We start from the raw sequence: 18,783 nt of genomic DNA on the forward strand, positions 1-18,783 counted from the left end.
TATATATATATACACACACACACACACACACAAATATGTATGTATATATATACACACACACATATGTATGTATATATGTATGTATGTAATCATATATATGTATACATACACATGTAACTAGGATCACAGTAGAATATTTTGTATTGACATGATTCGTTAAAGTTACCCATTACTAACAGACACTAATTTGTTGGCATAATTTGTTCGCAGCTCTCACCTTCCTGCCCAGCTCCCTCTCTCTGGCCATCTGAGTCAGCCAGTCTGTCTGTCTTCTACCAGGTGCTGTGTGAGGTTCTAACACCAAGATGGAGACCAGGTACCAGTCTTGGTGGTCCTTGTTGCCAGGGGGTCCCAAATTGAGGAAGAGAGACTGACAGGTAAGTGGGTCAGTTTCACTTGGCTGGTGACCTCACGGACGCCAGACTTTGGATTTGGGGTGCAACCTGTGCTAGGACACCAGGCACTGAGGCACTTACTGCATTCCATTCTGCAGGATTCCTAGGGCTTTTCTCATCCCAGAAACTTCATTCCCTTCCTTTGTAATCCTGCATCTCACTTGCACAAATCCAGTGCCAACTGGCTGGGTCCAATTCAGTGCCATGAGGCCCCTGTCCGCTGGCCAGCCCCTTCCCTGGATGGAGCCAGGACTGCCAGGAACGAGGCGATGTCTTCCTCCACCCCACCCCCTCTCTCCACCTGCAAGTCTTTGTCAGAAGACTCCAGAAGGCCACCTCCTCAGGCCACCTTCTCCGAAAAGCTCTCCCTTTCCTCGGAGGGTGGACATTGTCTCTGGTCGCTAGGTAATCCTTTACGTCCATCAGTTTATCCAAGGCCCACCTAGGAAGCTCCGTGGGGCAGCTTGGTCACTGTGCAGCGTAAAAGGGCAAACATTATCCTTGCTCCCTTTTCCTATCTGCTCTTTTTGGAGAGGCGCCAACCCGAGGAATGTGGAAAGGATTTTATTTCATTTCATTTCTATTCATTTTCAAGCCTCCGAAGCAGTAGAATTGACTCCTCTGCTTTTGGATTAGGCTCAGAAGGATGATATAAATCTCACTAACTCTGAAAAAATTGGGGAAGTATCTTCCAAAGCTCTGCTTTGATCTTGTCACCTTCCTGCTCTCCCCCCTGCCCAAGGGACAATCCAAACCCTTCCTATCGGCTTTTGAAACCCCACACGGGAAGTGGGCCCCCTAGCCAGGTATGCCTCCCGTGGTGTGTCCCTCCCATCCTCTGTTTGGGCCACACTGGGCTCCACGTCATCCCCCAAACACTCCTCCTCTCGCTCATTCGGGCCGTTACCCAGAATGCCTTGCCCTCCCATTCTCACCTCTTCAAATCCCACTCCATTTTCAGGACTCTGTTCAGAGGTCACTTCTGTCAGGAAGCCTTCCCAGTTGCAGCGAATCTCTCCTTCCTGTCTCCTTTCACGGTATTTGTGTGCGGCTCTCTCTTACTTTTCCCATTTTAACTTTCATTCTGGATAACCTGCCAATTTTCCTCATGACATCCCAATTCTTATTTAGGTGACCAGACACTCAGGACAAGGAAATTCTGGGTTGGGGGGTTGCATTCAAAAGCCCCCTTGGCATTACCTCCCTCATTCCAGTCAATCAGCAAGTCTCCTATTTTACCTGCGAAATGTTTCTTGAGCTCCTCCCTTCCTCTCTGTTGTGATGATCAGGGCTTAGGCCCTCATCACTGCTCCCAGAGGTCACTGCAACGGCTTTCCACCTGCGTTCCCTGCTGTGACCTGCTGGGCTCAAATCCACTGTCCTCACAGGGCTGGCAGTTGTGTGTTTCTCTCCCCTGTTAGTCCAGCAGCTTCCTCAGTAGCAACCACATCGTGGTTATGAAGGCCTGGTGCCTATTAGATGCTTAATAAACACTGAGTGAATGAAGGATGAATAAGTGATGTAGTTATTGGGATTGGGGATGGGGGTGCCAACCAGCTCGGATGGGAGGATGCTACGTGATCATGGGTCCTTGACTCGTACAAACATCCTGCCTTCCCTCTCGGACCCTGTTTTACTCATCTGTAAAATGACAGTGATGATCTTATTTCTGAGGTCCAATCATGGATCCAATTTCCCCCCGATTCATTTACATCTGTCTCACAGTTAAGCAAACACCTTAAGTTAGAGTGATCTGAGGGGTACTTTGCAAGAGATCACCCTTCCCTATGAAAGAATGTTTTCCTTCTCATTTCAGCTTGTTCCTTAGGTCTCTTGTGAAGCGGACATGGGCTATTGCTGATGGGGCAGCATACAAGGGAAAAGCTTTCTAATCTGGTGTGTGACTCTCTCTCCCTTTCATCACCTGGCTGGGTCTCTCAGGCTCCATGATTCAGATTCAAATTAAAGAGTGTCCGAAAGATCCTCTTAGACATAAAAATCAATCCAAGAAAAGGAAGAAAGACTGATTTCAAGCTACAAATTACATAATTTAGTTGGTGAGTACACATGGCTTCCTCCTTTAAAGACTGTGGAAGGTGGAAATCTGAAGTGTTAATTCAACAGTTGAAGGAAACGACAATAATGATTATGCCAGGAAATTTCTCCCTGTGTAGTGGTTGGGAAAATGTGCTCAGATCACAGATATAAAAGTTATATACTTTAACTTTTTTATGCCTAAGACCCTTCCTGAATTCAAATATTCTGTCCTCTTGCTCCCAGAAGTATATTTAATGGTCAGTTCAGTTGGGATAATATGGTCATTGCATGAACAGGTCTTGGAAAGTTTTGATAAATTCATACCAGGTTTCTTTTGCTTACAAGAATAAAATAAGTATAATATTAATAATAATGTCTGGGACTTCTTAAATTCCTCCTATAAGCATATTTCCAGTTTCCTAATGGAAAAATCTCTGTTTGAAGGCCATCAATTATTCCAAGCTCCAAAGCCATAATTTTCCTGGAAAACAGAATCCTCTTATTTGGGATCCCATTTCTTTTTGTGTTGCATCTAAATGAGACTGGGCCATCTGAGCAGTGAGTATCACTGGGGGAGTATTGGCTGTTGGTTAGGGTGAAACCATATAACAATTGTTAAAGTGTGTTTGGACAAAGGGGATTGAGCTATGCATTGTTCACCTAATTATTTCTGCCTGGGAAGTAAAGTGAGAGCACAGCTGTTTGGAACAGAGTAACACGGCCGACCAGGGGCCGCATGAGAAACTGTTATGGAAAGAGCATGAATGTCATATGTGGGGATGACCCTTGAGAAGGTAGGTGGGGGTGGCAGCCTGCAGTCTATGTGTTTACTGTATTGCAAGGTCTCTTATCTTCATTCCCTTTAGTCTTTTTGTAGCTCTAGCTTCTCTGTTGCCTGTTACAGTATCTTTTTTTCATTAACCAATATCTCCCCTTACCATCTTACTAATGACCATGTCATGGAGAATATTGAATAATCCATATGACGCCATACTATCCCTACCCAAGGTGGAATGGGTGGAGAGGTTGAGGAACAGGGCAAATGAGTTGATGGAAGAAAGTCAATGATTCTGATCAGGAGGGTGGATCCATGGAGCCAGAATGTTGGGAGTCGGTGGGATGGACAGTGTCAGGCATCTATCAGGAGATGGGAAGTCAGAAAATGACTGAGGTCAGGGTAGTGTCCAGGTCAGGAAAATGCCTAAGCATCTGCCCCCTAGTGGTCAGGAGATCAGGGGATAGCTAGGGGGTTAAGGAAGCCCAAGTGGGCCATCCAGAGACACAGTCTTGATGTGGTAGAGTGGGGGTCACAGTCATTTATTGTAACAATAGTGAAAGAATCAATGCTTATCAATTTTTCAATAAATTGAATTAGATTCAAGATTATGTCTCTATGAAAGCTTACTGACTTATGTTCTGATGTACATTCTTGAACTGGAGAAAAATGGTCAGGGGTACAGATAACACACCAGGAGCCACAGGGACTATCTTACATCAGCCACTTCCCACAATGAAATTTCTTCTAATAGCTGCAACCGTAAAATATTGGGTAGCATTTTACTTCCACAATTTTTTTTTATGACTTCATCAAAATTTGAGGGGCATGTTGTATATGGAAGTAACAAATGTCGGGTGTGTAGCTGAAGGGAAAATGTTGAGAACTGCCAATTTAGTGAACTGTGGCACTGGAGGCAGACCGGGAGGGGGTGGGGAACAGGTGCTTCTGCTGTTGGCTTTCAGAATTTTGGAGTTCAACATTGGCTGATATCTGGGTCATAGACCAGTCAGGAAGGTCAACTGCTGCACCACTGCCTTCTATTCCAGAACATACATCTCTCACCCTTGTCACTCTTTCATGCTCCAGACACACCTGGTCTCTGGGTTCTGTCATGCCTTCCTTCACTGTGGCCTGACATTTTCTCTTTGCTGCTCCTTGTCCCTAAGCCTTCTGCTTGAGGCCGAGTCTGGAGCCTGGCCATCCCTTTCTTACAGTAGTTTCTCTCCTGGCAGCCGTTCCCAATTCCGTTCCACCTTCCACTCTGCCACCCTGCTAATCTTCCTGAACTGTCCCTGGCTTCCTGATGCTTCCCTGTTGGAAAAATTCAGCAAAACACGGTGAGATGGAAAAAGCCCCCACCAGGTACATCCCTGGTTTCTCACGCCTTTGCCCTCATCTTGCTGTGTCGCTGAGCAAGGCGTCTCCTGTTTTGGTACCCCAGTGTTCTCCTCCATGCTATGAAGTGATGCCATTAGCAGAATGTTACGAACCTTGATTCCTCTGCTTAAAAGCTCTCCGAATCTGCCCCACTGACAATTTTAATACAATATTGCCTGAAGTTTTTTTTTTTTTTTTTGCGGTACGCGGGCCTCTCACTGTTGTGGCCTCTCCCATTGCGGAGCACAGGCTCCGGACACGCAGGCTCAGCGGCCATGGCTCACGGGCCCAGCCGCTCAGGGGCATGTGGGATCTTCTCAGACCGGGGCACGAACCCGTGTCCTCTGCATTGGCAGGTGGACTCTCAACCACTGCGCCACCAGGGAAGCCCTGCCTGCAGTTTTTTATACACCTTTATGTGTTCATCAGAGAAATTTTGGAAACGTAGATGAGCACAGGGAAAAAAATGAAGGTCGTTGTAGTTAGAAAGGAAACGCTTGCTTTTCAACTAGGACAGGACACCATCTCTTTGTGCAAATCTCTTCCCCTCTTCTACCTTCAACTCCATTTTAGCCCTTTCGCTCTCCCCTTTGGCCTCTTGGAGGATGGTAACATTATGGGAGACTGAGTAATAATAATATGGTGGTTAGAGAAACTGGCTTTCGAATCAGAGAGGTCTGGGTGATGCCTAATTTCATCGTGGCCTAGCTGACCCTTGGTGACAATGTTTCTAAGTGTCTTTTACTCCTTTGTAAAATGGAGATAATAATAGTATCTTTCCCAAAGCCTGGTGAGGAATTTACCGTATGGCATGGCACATAGTAATAGCTAAATAAGTGTTAGCTCTGAATTAGCTCAAGCTTTCTCTTTATGCATCTTTTTCTAGTCTGGTTCACGGACCTCCCAATGACCTTACAGGGATTACTATGCTGTTTGACCTTTGGTTTTTACCTAATCCTGGGTCTTTTTTCCTGGCCAGCCAAATGCAAACTTCTTCAGTGGTGAACCCTGCTTCTATTTCTTTTGCCTTCTTAAGGAAACCAGACAAAATGCTTGCCCAATAATATTTTTGGAGCAATGAAATGTTAACACCAATTAGACGATGCTATGGCATTCTCCCAGCCATAACTAAAATCGTGGTGAAATTGTTCTTCCCGGGCTTTACCTCTTTGCCCGCTATTCTGCAGATACTTTATCTTGATAGACATCCTCTGACACCCGAGGAGCCCTGAGATTTGGGAATTGGTGACTCTTGAATTGGCTGCCTGAAATGTCAGAGTTGCCCCAGGCTCTCTCCCTTGGGGCCAGGAGATGTCTGCATCCTTCCAGCTCATGGTGAGTTTGGGAATGGCCATCCAGAGGCTCAGGAATGGAGACGCTGCCCTCAGAGAAGCCGGGGAGAGGTGATTTTGCAGTGTTGTCTGTGAGTTTATTTGCTGTCCATCGTTAGTCATGGCCACACGAGGGTATGATGGGCACTTTCACTGCCCTCAGCACACTGTGGGGAGATCTGTCCCCATGGGTTTTAACTTTGGAGAAAAACCTCAACATCACACGTAAGGTGGAAAAGTTTTATTTATCATACCTGCTATGATAACAATTCTAACTAATGTTTGTATAGAGAGTATCTATTTGGGGACTGATACTGGAAGAAAGCATCCTCTACCCCCTCCCAGTGTGTAGAATGGACAGGGAAGAGGCTGCAACAGGAGCAGCTCAGTCTGTAATTAACTCTGCCAGCTGAGGTTCTTACCCTAAAGGGAGGGGGTGGGCAAGGTGAGGGTTCAGGTGTCAGGAATGGGAGGGGAGGTTCTGGACCTGCATTCTGCAGCAGCAGCCTGTGCTCCGCATTTTCTTTGCATCAGAGAAGCCTCCTCATTGGCTGTCTGCCTAAGGATCAAAATCTCCCCATGGAGATTTTCTCTACCGTGTGCCCTTCATTTGGGTGTCCGGGCGGAAGTTGACCCCAGGCTCATCAGAACTGGAGCTGCGTCCGACTCCGATCTGGTTCTCCGACTGCACAGTTCCGCCCCACTCGGGAGGTTGGAGGGTGCCGTGCATTCATTCCAGCTCATCAAATGCGCTCTAGTTTGGGGGCCCATCCATCGCCCCACCTTGCTATGTGGAACCCAGAGCTCTCCAAATGCCCAGATCGCAGCTGTGACTGGGTATTTTCAACACTGCTCTGTGCGTACCGAAAATCCAGGGAGGGAAGCTACACAGAAAGCTTTGGAGAGCAACCAGAATGCACGTGGAATTATTCATGTTTGAGGTGGGGATGGCGAGACTTTTGCTCAGGGTCTGAGCAGAACAGAGCCAAGGGATACAAGGGATCTGGTGTCTTAGAGACCCTCCAACTTTGTAAGGTTCTAAGTCTAATTCAGAGTGAGAATGGGAAGGGCAGGCTGACGGGGTAGAGATCTGCTCCTGTTTATTAGAAAGAACTGAAATCCAGTATCATGTATGTGGAAGGGATTGTTCTCGGATCACAGTGGTCTCGCCCCATCAGGCAGGGGAAGGGGGCGCTGGGAGGCTGTGTAAAGCCTGGGGGTGCTGGGACAGGGTGGGGTGGCCTGGGGGTGGGCAAACCAGGGCTGGCTCAAGGCTGGTGTTGCGAACAGATGTGGGCTCTGAGACACTGACACTTATTCTAGACTCATTCACTGGAAGGTCCAAGGCCACCTGCCTACCCATGTCCTTTAGGGCTCAGCTCATGAGGCTGAGTTTCCAGGGAAGTTATCAGAGGTGGCTCTTGGCCACTGGTTTAACTCAACACTGCAGGGACGGCCACTATTCATCTTTGTACAATGTTCTATTCATCCTTAACACCCCTCCAGTCCTCCTGGGTGCCACTTTCAAGGTTTTCATGATCCTGTTAGATAAGACATTCATTTCCTTTCCTGACCCCCTCTTATTTGGATCATTGGATTTCCTTTCCCATAGAGAATGGTCTTGGGGTGAATGCTTGTGTCTGTTGCTTGAATGCACTACTGTCATAGACTTGGTGCGGGATGTGAGGGGCAGATTTATTTCCTTTGATATTTTGCATCAGCGGTACTGGCGTTATACAACAGAGGAAGTCTTAGAGAAGTGCTATCAAGGGGAGCTTATACAAAGACACCCCCGGAATTCTGATATGTCCTCACTGAGCTTCAGTGCTGCAGTGAGGCACCATCACTTGTCGCTGAGGTGAAGAACATGGTGGGGGAATGTTGTTTAACCGTCTCTGGGGTTAATTGGGAGTAAGGCCAGCCATGCATCACCCCAGATGCCTCTAGGACATGCTGCCACTGTATCTATCCCTCACGGTGTTCTCAGAGGCACAAGAACTCCAGTATCCAAATGAACATGAAGGTGGCCCAGGGCATGGATATTTTTGCTGTGAGAGTAGGAAGGCTTGAACCGAGGTCTCAGGTGTCTTGAGGTGTCAGTTCCTGCCTCTCAAGTGATTAAACATTATGTTTCAAGTCTTGTATATTTTTGCATAATCCTCATAATATAGGGGTCGGTATAATATTCTATAATCCTTATAAAATGTGTGACAGGTACAATTAGCCTTACTTCCTACATTCGGAGACCAAGACTCAGAGCAGAAAAGTGACTTTCTCAAGTCACAAACTTCATGCTGGCAGAGTCTTGGGCATGAGTTTCTGCTTCCTGATTCTCAGGTACATGCTGTTTTTGCTAGACTCAAAGTATTAAAGAACTGAGACTCTTTATTTGGACGTAATGAGGGATTCCAAAAATAGCCTTAGCGGTGCTTAACAGATTGGAAAGACCAAAGGAACTGAAGCCAAAGAAGATTGAGAGAGGTGAGCTGTTTCACTGTATAAATTTTCATTAACTTAGTTAATAACAATTGATGCTGCCTTTATATGTGTCTATATATGAATTTAAAATACTTGCGATTTGATACAAGGTCAAAAATGACACATTGAATTGTCTCTCAAATTGTGCTAACCTCAAATAAGAATCTTTGGTGACCATGATTTTGCAAAATTGACGAGATAAAAAGAAATGCATCCGAGTGTCAAAGGCTACATTAGGAACGGTTGCTAATGAGCTCCATGTCTCAGAGCTGCCTGGCTGGGGGCGCAGTAGGTGCTAAATGAGTGATGATGGAAGGCTCAGTTGGCCTTCCATCCCAGGGAGCATGGTGCTTTAATGTGTGAGCTAAGATGAAATTCTAAAAATGTATCAGCCTATAAATTTAAAGGCTCATTTGGAAAAATTTCAAACTTACAAAAGGTTAAGAGGAGAGTATAAGAAATCCCTACATATCCTTCCTCAGCTTTGAGACTTATCAATATCCTGTTATTTTCGTTTTCTATCCCTTTAACACAAACACACACACACATACACATTCTGTTTGGGCTGGAGAGCTATACAGGAAATTCTAAGCATCGTAACACTCACCTGTGAATTTATCTGTATGTATCTTCAATAGAAAAAGACTTAAAAATATATATATATAACTACAATATCATCTTCACCAAAATAACAATTATCATATCACTCACCTGTGAATATATATGTATGTATCTTCAATAGACAAAGATTAAAAAAAACCCCGCAATATCATCATCACAACAAAAATAACAATCATTCCTTAATATCATAGAATACCTCTTTCGTGTTTAATGCTCCATGATTGTATCAAAATGCTCCGATTCTTTTTTTAAAAAATAAATTTATTTATTTATTTTTGGCTGCTTTGGGTCTTCACTGCTGTGTGCGGGCTTCTCTTTGTGGTGGCTTCTCTTGTTGCAGAACACAGGCTCTAGGCGCGTGGGCTTCAGTAGAAAAGTGAATTTTCTCAGCATTTTAAAAAATTTATTTATTTTTGTCTGCGGTGGGTCTTTGTTGCTGCGCTCGGGCTTTCTCTAGTTGCAGCAAGCAGGGGCTACTCTTTGTTGCGGTGCATGGGCTTCTCATTGCGGTGGCTTCTCTTGTTGCAGAACACAGGCTCTAGGCGCGTGGGCTTCAGTAGTTGTGGCACGCAAGATCAGTAGTTGTGGCGCACGGGCTTAGTTGCTCCACATCATGTGGGATCTTCACGGACTAGGGCTCGAACCCGTGTCCCCTGCATTGGCAGACAGACTCCCAACCACTGCGCCACCAGGGAAGTCCCAAAATGCTTCGATTCTTTTGGTTCGATTCTTCCAATTAGATTTCAAGCAATGTCTTCACACTGCATTTCGTTGGTCCATCTCTTATATCTCTTTCAATTTATAATAGTTTCTCCTCCCTTCTAAGAAAAAGAGTTAGGTGTAGAGGCTTGACTAGATTCAGGTACTTTAACAAAAAATACTGTGGACTTCCCTGGTGGTGCAGTGGTTAAGAATCCACCTGCCAATGCAGGGGACACGCGTCCAATCCCTGATCCGAGAAGATACCGCATGCTATGGAGTAACTAAGCCTGTGTGCTCTAGAGCCCATGAGCCACAACTACCGAGCCCTCATGCCACAACTACTGAAGCCCATGCGCCCAGAGCCTGTGCTCCACAACAAGAGAAGCCACCACAATGAGAAGCCCGTGCACCGCAACAAAGAGTAGCCCCCACTCTCCACAACTATAGAAAGCCTGCACGTAGCAACGAAGACCCAATGCAACCAAAAATATATAAATAAATTTATATAAAAAATACCGCATAGGTAGAATTTTGCACTTTCTTTAACCTACAACATTTTGAAAAAATTCTATGTTTCATTAGTATGCATTGATTCCAGGTCCTAATTCTTGGGCAAGATTGATCATGTGAGGAATGTTTTGGGAAGATGACATGGAGACATGGTCTTTTATCATACCTGATGGGTCAGACTCGTGGAAATCACAGCCATCCAGGACACGGCTACTGGGAAAGGGAAGTAGACTACTATCCAGTATCCACTGGACATAACTGTCATAAAGTCTCTCAGGAAGGATTTTAGGGCAGAGAGGAGGCCCTAATTCAGGGCCTATTTTCTCTTGCTTTACACACAGTTCTAAGAAGTTGCATTTTATTTTGGCAACCCACAGTAAGTATGAAATGGAAAATTAAAAGGAGCAGGTAGTCCAGAAACATGAAAAGAGCTGGATGACAGCTACATGATCAAGGAGAAAACAGAAGAACTAGGGAAGGCACAGAATCTAGGATAAATTGATATAGAGGCCAAGAAAGTTCGTCTTCCTTTTAGTGAGTACATTATGCTTGTCTGTTTACTTGCATTGTCTATTTTAACTGTCACACTAACCTTCTGAGGTAGGTACTATTATGTTCTGTATTTCACAGATAAAAACATATTCAGAAATATTCCTAAAGTTACCCAACTGGGAAGAAAATCCCAAGGAACACTGTCTCATTGCTCTGTGATCAAGTACAAGGTGTGCATAGGTATGCCCGTGACCCTGAGAGAAGAAAAATTGAGGCCCTGCATCTCTTGGTTAAGCAGGCAATAAACCACATGATGCGTTTTGAAATGTACTGACCTCCCCACAAAATGGGAAAAATAAAATGTTTGTAATCACTTTAAACAGCTTCAGGTTTCTGGAAAATTTATACACACTGAAGTCCAGATATAAACGTTTAGAACTTGGCACTCCAAAAAGTTTTACAAATCAGAAACACAGAGATGTTATACCAGTAGTTAAATTCATGTATCGGTTTATCTTGAAGTGTTACCGGGTAACATTTCAGTGATATTGATGTTGTCAGTTTTCTCTGTCAGCCTGGACTTTTCCTGTGGTTTTCTAGAATTTTCAGTGAGGCATTTGACTGCCAGAGCCAGTAAGCTCTACTTGAGAATCTAATTTTGTCTTTTCTCCTCTGTAACTCAAGATTGGATTAGTTAGGACTGGGATTCCCCATCACACCCTGTAGATGATGGTGACTATTAAAGAAACAATCTCTGCAGTGGTTTCTTCTTGCAAAAAAGAACATGATGGGATCCTTTAGTTTGCATACATTCCACATGATGTACATCTTGACCAATTCTTACTGAAGGTCAGGAATCTGGGGAAGGTAAATACTTCATCATCAGAAATGACACCTTGGACGTCACCCCAGCATCATGTCAACTGTCTGAGACTCAGTCTTCTAGAGCCCAACCTGAGAGTCAGGACACAGAGAATTCAGTTTTGAGGTCATCCTTGGGCACATCCAGCACCATTTGGGGTAACTTAATGAAGGGACAAAAACCTCCCAATTCATAGTCCCTAGGACTTCAGTAAATAATTTTTGGTGTTCATAGTGATGATTCTGAATGAGCAAGCCATGTTAATAGGGAAATGGTTAAGATAAACAAAAAACTTTGGTTACTTAAAGAACTTACCTTCAGGGACTTCCCTGGTGGTCCAGTGGTTAAGACTCTGCCCTTCCAATGCAGAGGGTGCGGGTTCGATCCCTGGTGGGGGAACTAAGATCCCACATGCCACGTGGTGTGGACAAAAAAACCAAAACCAAAAACCTTGCCTTCAGCTCTCTGGACAACTTAACAATCCAGCAATGATTCATTTCCTGACCATCCCAGCTAACCAAAGTCTTATGCTGTGGTGCTTTTAAAAAAAAGCATCTTTCGTTTCACCAGCAGGGAAATTCTGAACTAGTCTCACCTGACATGACATTTCTTCTGTGCTTTTGACAATTTTCACAGCATATGGATTCTTCATTTCATTCTCAGACACATCAGTTAATTAGCTAATTTGGGTTTTGAGTCACACGTATTAAACACCATCGTTTTTGAGCACACAGAAACCCCCTTATGTGAAATAAATGGCATTATGTCCAAAAGAATGGTGTTAGATTATCTTTTGCTTTGGAGGAAAAGACGGTAATTAGTTTGATATATATTTTTTCATTTGTGGACTTTAATGCCATTTTTTTACCACTGAAGGAAAGGTGAATGACTGCGGCCAGTCACTGCTCCTGGTTTTTGTGACTCTGACATTATATGAAAGGAGTTTGGGGAAATGAAATGGAATAAAAGGGCCTCAGCTGAATACATGGGTAAGTAGTGTTCTTAAGACTTCAACAAAATCTAAAAGAGTTTGCAATTCACATAGCTTTTCTGCCAAGAGGGATATTTTGAATAGTTGGTGGAATGAGGAATTAAATGTAGATTATTCTGGAAAAGACTGGAATTTAATATAACATTTGAACAGTTTAAATTTGTAACAATAAAATACCAGGGGGAGAATGAGACCATTTAATTTCCAGCACACAGAAGACACATAACGTTTCTAGAAAGGATGAACGCAGCATAGGCTGCTGTTTCAGGCTTCTGTGTTCATTTTCAAAAGCAGCCTGGGAAATTTGTGCCGTTCTTTGGAATTCGAGGCAGTGGCGAAGCTGCGGTCAGATGTGATGGATTACGCAGCCAATTTGCTTGAAGTTTGTGGTTCATTAATCCAGCTCTTTGAATTTCAAAGAACCGAGGTGATGGCATTTGGAATGTACATCACAGAAAATTAATGGTGTTCCTTGGTCAGAAGTGAGAACTAAGACAATGTGACAGGGAAAATGGGGATTGGTGTTACTAATGGCTGAGGAATGGGACTCCTGGTTACCAATGGGAAAGCCTGCCTAGCCATTCAGGGCCTCTCCCCGCCCCCATCCCCCTTGTAGGCTCTGAGGGAGCCCTCTTTGTGGGTCAGCCTTGCCAAGAATGAGAAAACACAAAGCACTACTAATTCAAGTGGTTCCCAAGAATTCAGCAGCATCAGAAGCAGTTAAAAGTTTTAGTCTAATTCACTACAGTGGAACTGACTGGTTCCTCCTGTCTCCAGTTCCACAGCCTACCACCCCGTGTGGGTCACACTGGCAGTGCTGGTGAGAGCCCGGCCCATCAGGGTGCTGTGCTGACATTGGATGCTTCCCACGGTGGACTGGACTTCGAAGCCTGAGGCAGAGTGGCAGAAAGGAGACTGAATAACTGCCAAAGAGGCAGGCTGGGAACGTGGGCCAGGAGGGGGTCTCGGGAAAGAATCCAATGAAATTAGTGAATGGGTAGTGAATGGCTTGCGCTCAGCCAAGCTGGGTGCTAGGTACTATCACAGTTCATAGGATCATTACAGCAACTGTCTGTGATAGCAATAGAAGTATAGCCCCTGGCGCAAAGTCGTTACTCAACAATTTTATTTTTTGAATAAAAGCAAAAAAAGCAAAAAAAAAAAAAAAAAAAGCCCAACAAAAACCAAAAAACCTAAAAACTCCCCAAAACTGTTCAGCTGGGTTATAATATTGTTTCTCCTTTTCAAATGAGAAAACTGCAATTCAGAGACTCGCTCAGATAGTAAGAGAGTTCTATTCTTTGTACTTTGTAAGCTGCAAAAATACGCTTCAAATGTGAGCTTTCATTACTGTGTCACGGAATATGCCCATTTCCTTAAAGCCTCTGCCTCTGGAAGTGCCTGAAACATCATAGCAATTCAATACCTATTTGCTGATTGAATGACTCATTGACCGTTGGGCAAGAGGGGCTGATGGTATCGTAATTGGATTGTCATCTCTTAGGAAAAGAGATGAGGATTTCCACACACATATACCATCCACTGTGCAGGGTGAGTTTCCAACACTGTGTAAGAAAGTTGAAGCTAGATATCTATTAATAAACATGAGGTGAAATTTTTCAGGATGATTTTGGAAATCCTAACTCTGGCTTAGAACTCTTTGAAAACTCCATTAGGACTCAAAATGTACTAGTATTTTTATTGGGTAACAGTATAATCTGAAAGAGTGAAAAATTTTGTTTGACAGTGCAGGTTGGGGTTCTATTTCATATTAATGGTCAAATCTAATATGGATAGTAGTTTTTGTTGCCTATATGTTTATTAACATTTGAGGGCAATTTGAACTTGATAGCATGTTTCATTGCTTCCTCAAACAGTAATTACTCTTTCATTGTAAATACATTTATGATATTACACATATATTTCAAGACATACTAAAAGTAAATTTGTTAAAAAGAAATCTGAACTGCTTTATGCATTCTTATTTCTAGCTTTACTTCCACTTAGAGTCTAATAGTCTTGGACGTAGCCACTAAAAGTTGGTCAATAAATTGCAGCTTTTAGAATCCAGGGAGAGTAAGCTTAAAAGAGAACTCCAGGATTCTGTGCTCATTCACTCCTGGTGCCATTTTTCTGGGAGAAAACCCAGATTTTCTCTGTCCATTTTGGATTCTTATTTCCTGACTGGAGTTGGGGGTCCTCACGAGCACTGATAGGGTAGAAACTCAGCTGTAGGTAGAAAGTCTCTGTATGTTTTCAACAACAACAACAAAAAATTTAACATGGAAAATTTCGATCAGTACCAAATATAGAGAGAATAGTTAAAACAAATTTTTAAGTTGAAGTATAGTTGATTTACAATGTTGTGTTAATTTCTGCTATAGAGGGAATAGTTTTTTGAATCCCACACACCCTTACCCAGATCTAACAATTATCACCATTTTGCCCATCTTGTTTTAATCTCTTTCCCCCATTTATTTGTTTCTGCATTATTTTAAAACAAATCCCATATCATTTCACCTGTAAGTAGTTCAACATGTTAAGTCGAGGACTTAAAAAAAACTGCAATTATCACACCCAAAACAATTAACAATGGTTCCCTTCATACCATCGAATACCCATATTAACATTTCCCTGATTGTTTTAAATATGTCCTTTGTGGTTGGTTGGTTTGAATCAGGATCCAATCACTGAATGTTTTTCCTGAAGCACAGACACCTCCCTGGGGCTACCTTCGGTGTCTTTCTAGGTTGAGAGACTAAAACTAAGGTAACTAAGGTAAACTTGGGATCTAAGGCATTATGGCTCTGTCTGCTAGTTGCGGCCGAGTGGAGGGAGAGTTAACTAGAGAGGACTAACCTGGCCTCTTGGGCTGCGTTGGGAGAGGGCACCTGAATGCACTGGTCACAATCCCCAAGGGGCAGAGTGGTCTCATTCCTAATTCTAGAAGTGGACTGTGCCAGGTCATTCCATCCTGTGGCTGCAAAGACAGCAGTGGAATCCTCTAGAGCCTAGTGGGAAATAGCAGTCATTCCAGGAGAGTCACCGTAAGAAGACAGCAAAATGTCAAGTCTTGTGGGTTGGGGAGGATGGCCCCAGGACCCCAGCCCAATTAGGAGTATTTGTTGGAAGCAGGCAAAGAATGAAACGGAAGGGACTGGGTTGGAGATGGTGGGTTTATCCCGTGTTGGAGAGAAGAAAGAGTGTGACTGGTTCCACAGCTCTCCCAGGACACTAGCTATCGAGTGTGTTTGGAAACAAGACTATTTGGTTCATAGAGTAGGAGCCCAACAGTGGGATCTGGCCATTGGATGCCAGTTCGGGAAACAGGACTTCATTTCATGTCCCACTGGGGGAAGGAGAAGTAGACAGGAGGCAGCCGTGCATACCCTGCCCATGCTGAGATTGGTCTGGGAACATGTGTGAGCCTTCAGCACAAGCAGAACAGAGCACACAGGTAGAGTTCACAGAAGGTGGCATTTGGTACAGAGATACGTTTTCCAAATGACATGTTACTAACCTGAAAAAATTAGAACTTGTCTCCTCAGATACATCAAGAGACTTTGTCCATATTACTGATATGATAAGTAACATCACTAACTGTAGAAATAATGAAAACCGGATACAGAGTGAAGTAAGTCAGAAAGAGAAAAATACCATATGCTAACACATATATCTGGAATCTAAAAAAAAAAAAAAAAAAAAAATGGTTCTGAAGAACCTAGGGGCAGGACAGGAATAAAGCCACATAGCACAGGGAGATCATCTCGGTGCTTTGTGACCACCTAGAGGGGAGGGATAGGGAGGGTGGGAGAGAGACACAAGAGGGAGGGGATACGGGGATATATGTATATGTATAGCTGATTCACTTTGTTATAAAGCAGAAACTAACACACCATTGTAAAGCAATTTTACTCCAATAAAGATGTTAAAAAGAGTAACAAAACTAGAAAATAGTTCTAAAGTAGCAAAGAGAAAAAAAAGACTGGCATTTGAATAGTATTTCATAGTTCTCAAAACATTTTCACAAACATTAATTCTTTCATCTTCACAAAAACCCTGTCCTTTTAAAATTGGCTGATATTTACTGAGTTTTGACTATATGCCATAATCTGTGCTGGCTGATTTTTATATCTTGCGTGAGCCTCTCCACCTATCCCTTTTTTAAAAGGGATTTTGCCTCTAAAGTCCCTTTTTTGTTGTATTGGATGGGGTTTATCTCAAGAATCAGAATAAATAGATAATTCATGTTCTATAGGGACTTGGCTTATGTGATTAAAGACACTGGATAGGCCATGTCTGCAAGGCTGTCTCAGTCCAGTGCTAGAACTTGAAGCCCCCAGGCAAGTGGTCAGGGAGGGGAGATCACAAGCAGGCTGGAACCCCATGTGCATAAGCTAGAATCCCATAAGGATGAACTGAACTTCACATCTGTACTTATTTCCTCTGACCTTGGTGATAAGGATATCCTGCAGGAGCCAGAGCCCTTCCTCATGGAGCTGGACACACATATCCCCGGCCCAAGAGTCAGAGACAGGGAAGGAAAATTCAGGGGGAGAAGAGAGCAATGACAAGACCAGCTGCTGCTTCACATCAGAGAGGTGAGTCAGCTGATCAGCAACAACCTCTGTGCTACAAAATAGCTGCTGCTTCCCTCTGTCTTGCAACTCTCCCAAGAGACTCTTTCTTGGAGCCCATGCTAACAGGAAACACACAAGAAAGGGGAATTCTGGGAAATGTAGTTCAGCCTAGCTGAGCGGGCACAGAGCCGGCACACCTGTTCTAAGATGTGCACAAGGTGGGGTGGTTCAGTGTTCAAGGCAGGGAGCGGGGGTTGACCTGCAGGAGGAGGGGCTGCTCTGTAGCACTCAGAGGGAAGTTAAGGTAAACTAAACCTCAGTGGCCACGTTAAACCTTCCACTACTGCCACAGGAGCTTCGTGTCATAGGACCCGCTTTCCTGATGTATTCTGCTAAATTTTGCGTGAAATGGGGCAGCGCGTCCTAACCTTGAATAGTCAGCAGGGAAGCTTGGAGTCCTGGCCTACTCACACTAAAGGGTCTTTCATTCATCCAGCAACTCTTTGCTGGCTCTGGTGGTGTTGCTGTGTTCTTTCTGCTTCTCAGGGGACTATCCAAGTTTACATGGAGGAACAGCTGAATCTTTTGGTGTCCCAGCTGTAAGCAGCTAATTGTCACCGATGCCTTACCCCAGCAGGCCCGTGCCTGGCAGTCTGTTTGCCTCTACCAGATGGGCATCTGCCCTGTCATGGTATCTTCCCTCAGCCAAGCAGACACTTGGCAGTGGGAAATGTCATCCTGAGCAAATGTGGTCTCAGGTAAAGAACCATCACAGGGTCAGCCCATCTCTCATCCAACTTGGTGCTCAGGCGATGTGCTCTTTGGGAATCTGTCACCATGCACCCTGCAGGGTGAGGGGAAGGAACTCTGTCTCAGCTGGTGTGAAAGTATGTGAGTGGGCAGTTGCTGACATTCCCTGTCCATCTTTGCTGGGATAGGCGACCTGGAGCCACCTTTGAAATCAAGAACAGAGACTAAACGGCCTGGCGGGCGTCCAGAAGGCCCCTGAAGATGCGTGCGCAGACGCTTGAATCGCAGAGCCTATTACACGGCCCAGGAAGCACATCGGTGAGCTGGGCCTTGGGGGCCCAGGTGGGTGTGAGCACCTGAAGCAGGATTACGGGCCCTGCCAACACGCCGGGAGCTCGGAGTGCTGACATGGGTATGTTCCCTGGGAATTTCTTGCCATTTGTAATCTTTGTTCTCTGATCTTTGCTTAATGGAAAAGAAAGCTTTGCGTGCTCGCTGGAGGGTCTGGCGTTCCAGGCTGGGAAGCGGAGCTCAGGCAGGCAAACCTGAAAGCAGCACTGAACTGGTCCGGGGCTGCAAATTAGTATATTCTACTTTGCTGGCAGGCTTTATTGATTGGCCCAGGGTGGGTGATGATTTTCCAGGCATTTTACATAAATAAATCTAGATAATGGTATCTAATGTCTCACTCTCTGTCCCTGTCACAGAGAAAGGTAGGGGGGCATTCTTAGAAGTTCAGACATATGCTTCAGCTGCTGACAAATAGGCTGAATCTTGGTGCCCGGGAAGAGAGAGCTCCAGACGCAGATGGGGTTCTTGGGAGGCAAAGGTGTCATCTTTTTAAAAAAAGGCAATTTCCTCTCCTGAGAGGATTTAGTT

At 44.4% G+C, this 18,783-nt stretch overlaps 2 long non-coding RNA genes across 3 annotated transcripts; both read left to right on the forward strand.

Moving 5' to 3' along the window:
* The first annotated feature begins 2,361 nt into the window (after positions 1-2,361).
* On the forward strand, positions 2,362-8,365 carry LOC129392579 (uncharacterized). The gene is made up of 3 exons (XR_008618758.1): positions 2,362-2,452; positions 2,877-2,990; positions 8,276-8,365. It is a non-coding gene; the product is annotated as an uncharacterized lncRNA (long non-coding RNA).
* A 1,730-nt stretch (positions 8,366-10,095) lies between these two features.
* LOC114487137 (uncharacterized) lies at positions 10,096-18,187 on the forward strand. Of its 2 annotated transcripts, none has more exons than XR_003681887.2 (4): positions 10,096-10,961; positions 12,460-12,572; positions 17,038-17,175; positions 18,093-18,187. It is a non-coding gene; the product is annotated as an uncharacterized lncRNA (long non-coding RNA). The 2 variants fall into 2 exon arrangements; XR_003681888.2 differs by having other exon boundaries at positions 10,096-10,763.
* Positions 18,188-18,783: the final 596 nt, after the last annotated feature.

This window comes from Physeter macrocephalus, chromosome 11, assembly GCF_002837175.3.
Source record: "Physeter macrocephalus isolate SW-GA chromosome 11, ASM283717v5, whole genome shotgun sequence".
Lineage (NCBI taxonomy): Eukaryota > Metazoa > Chordata > Mammalia > Artiodactyla > Physeteridae > Physeter > Physeter macrocephalus.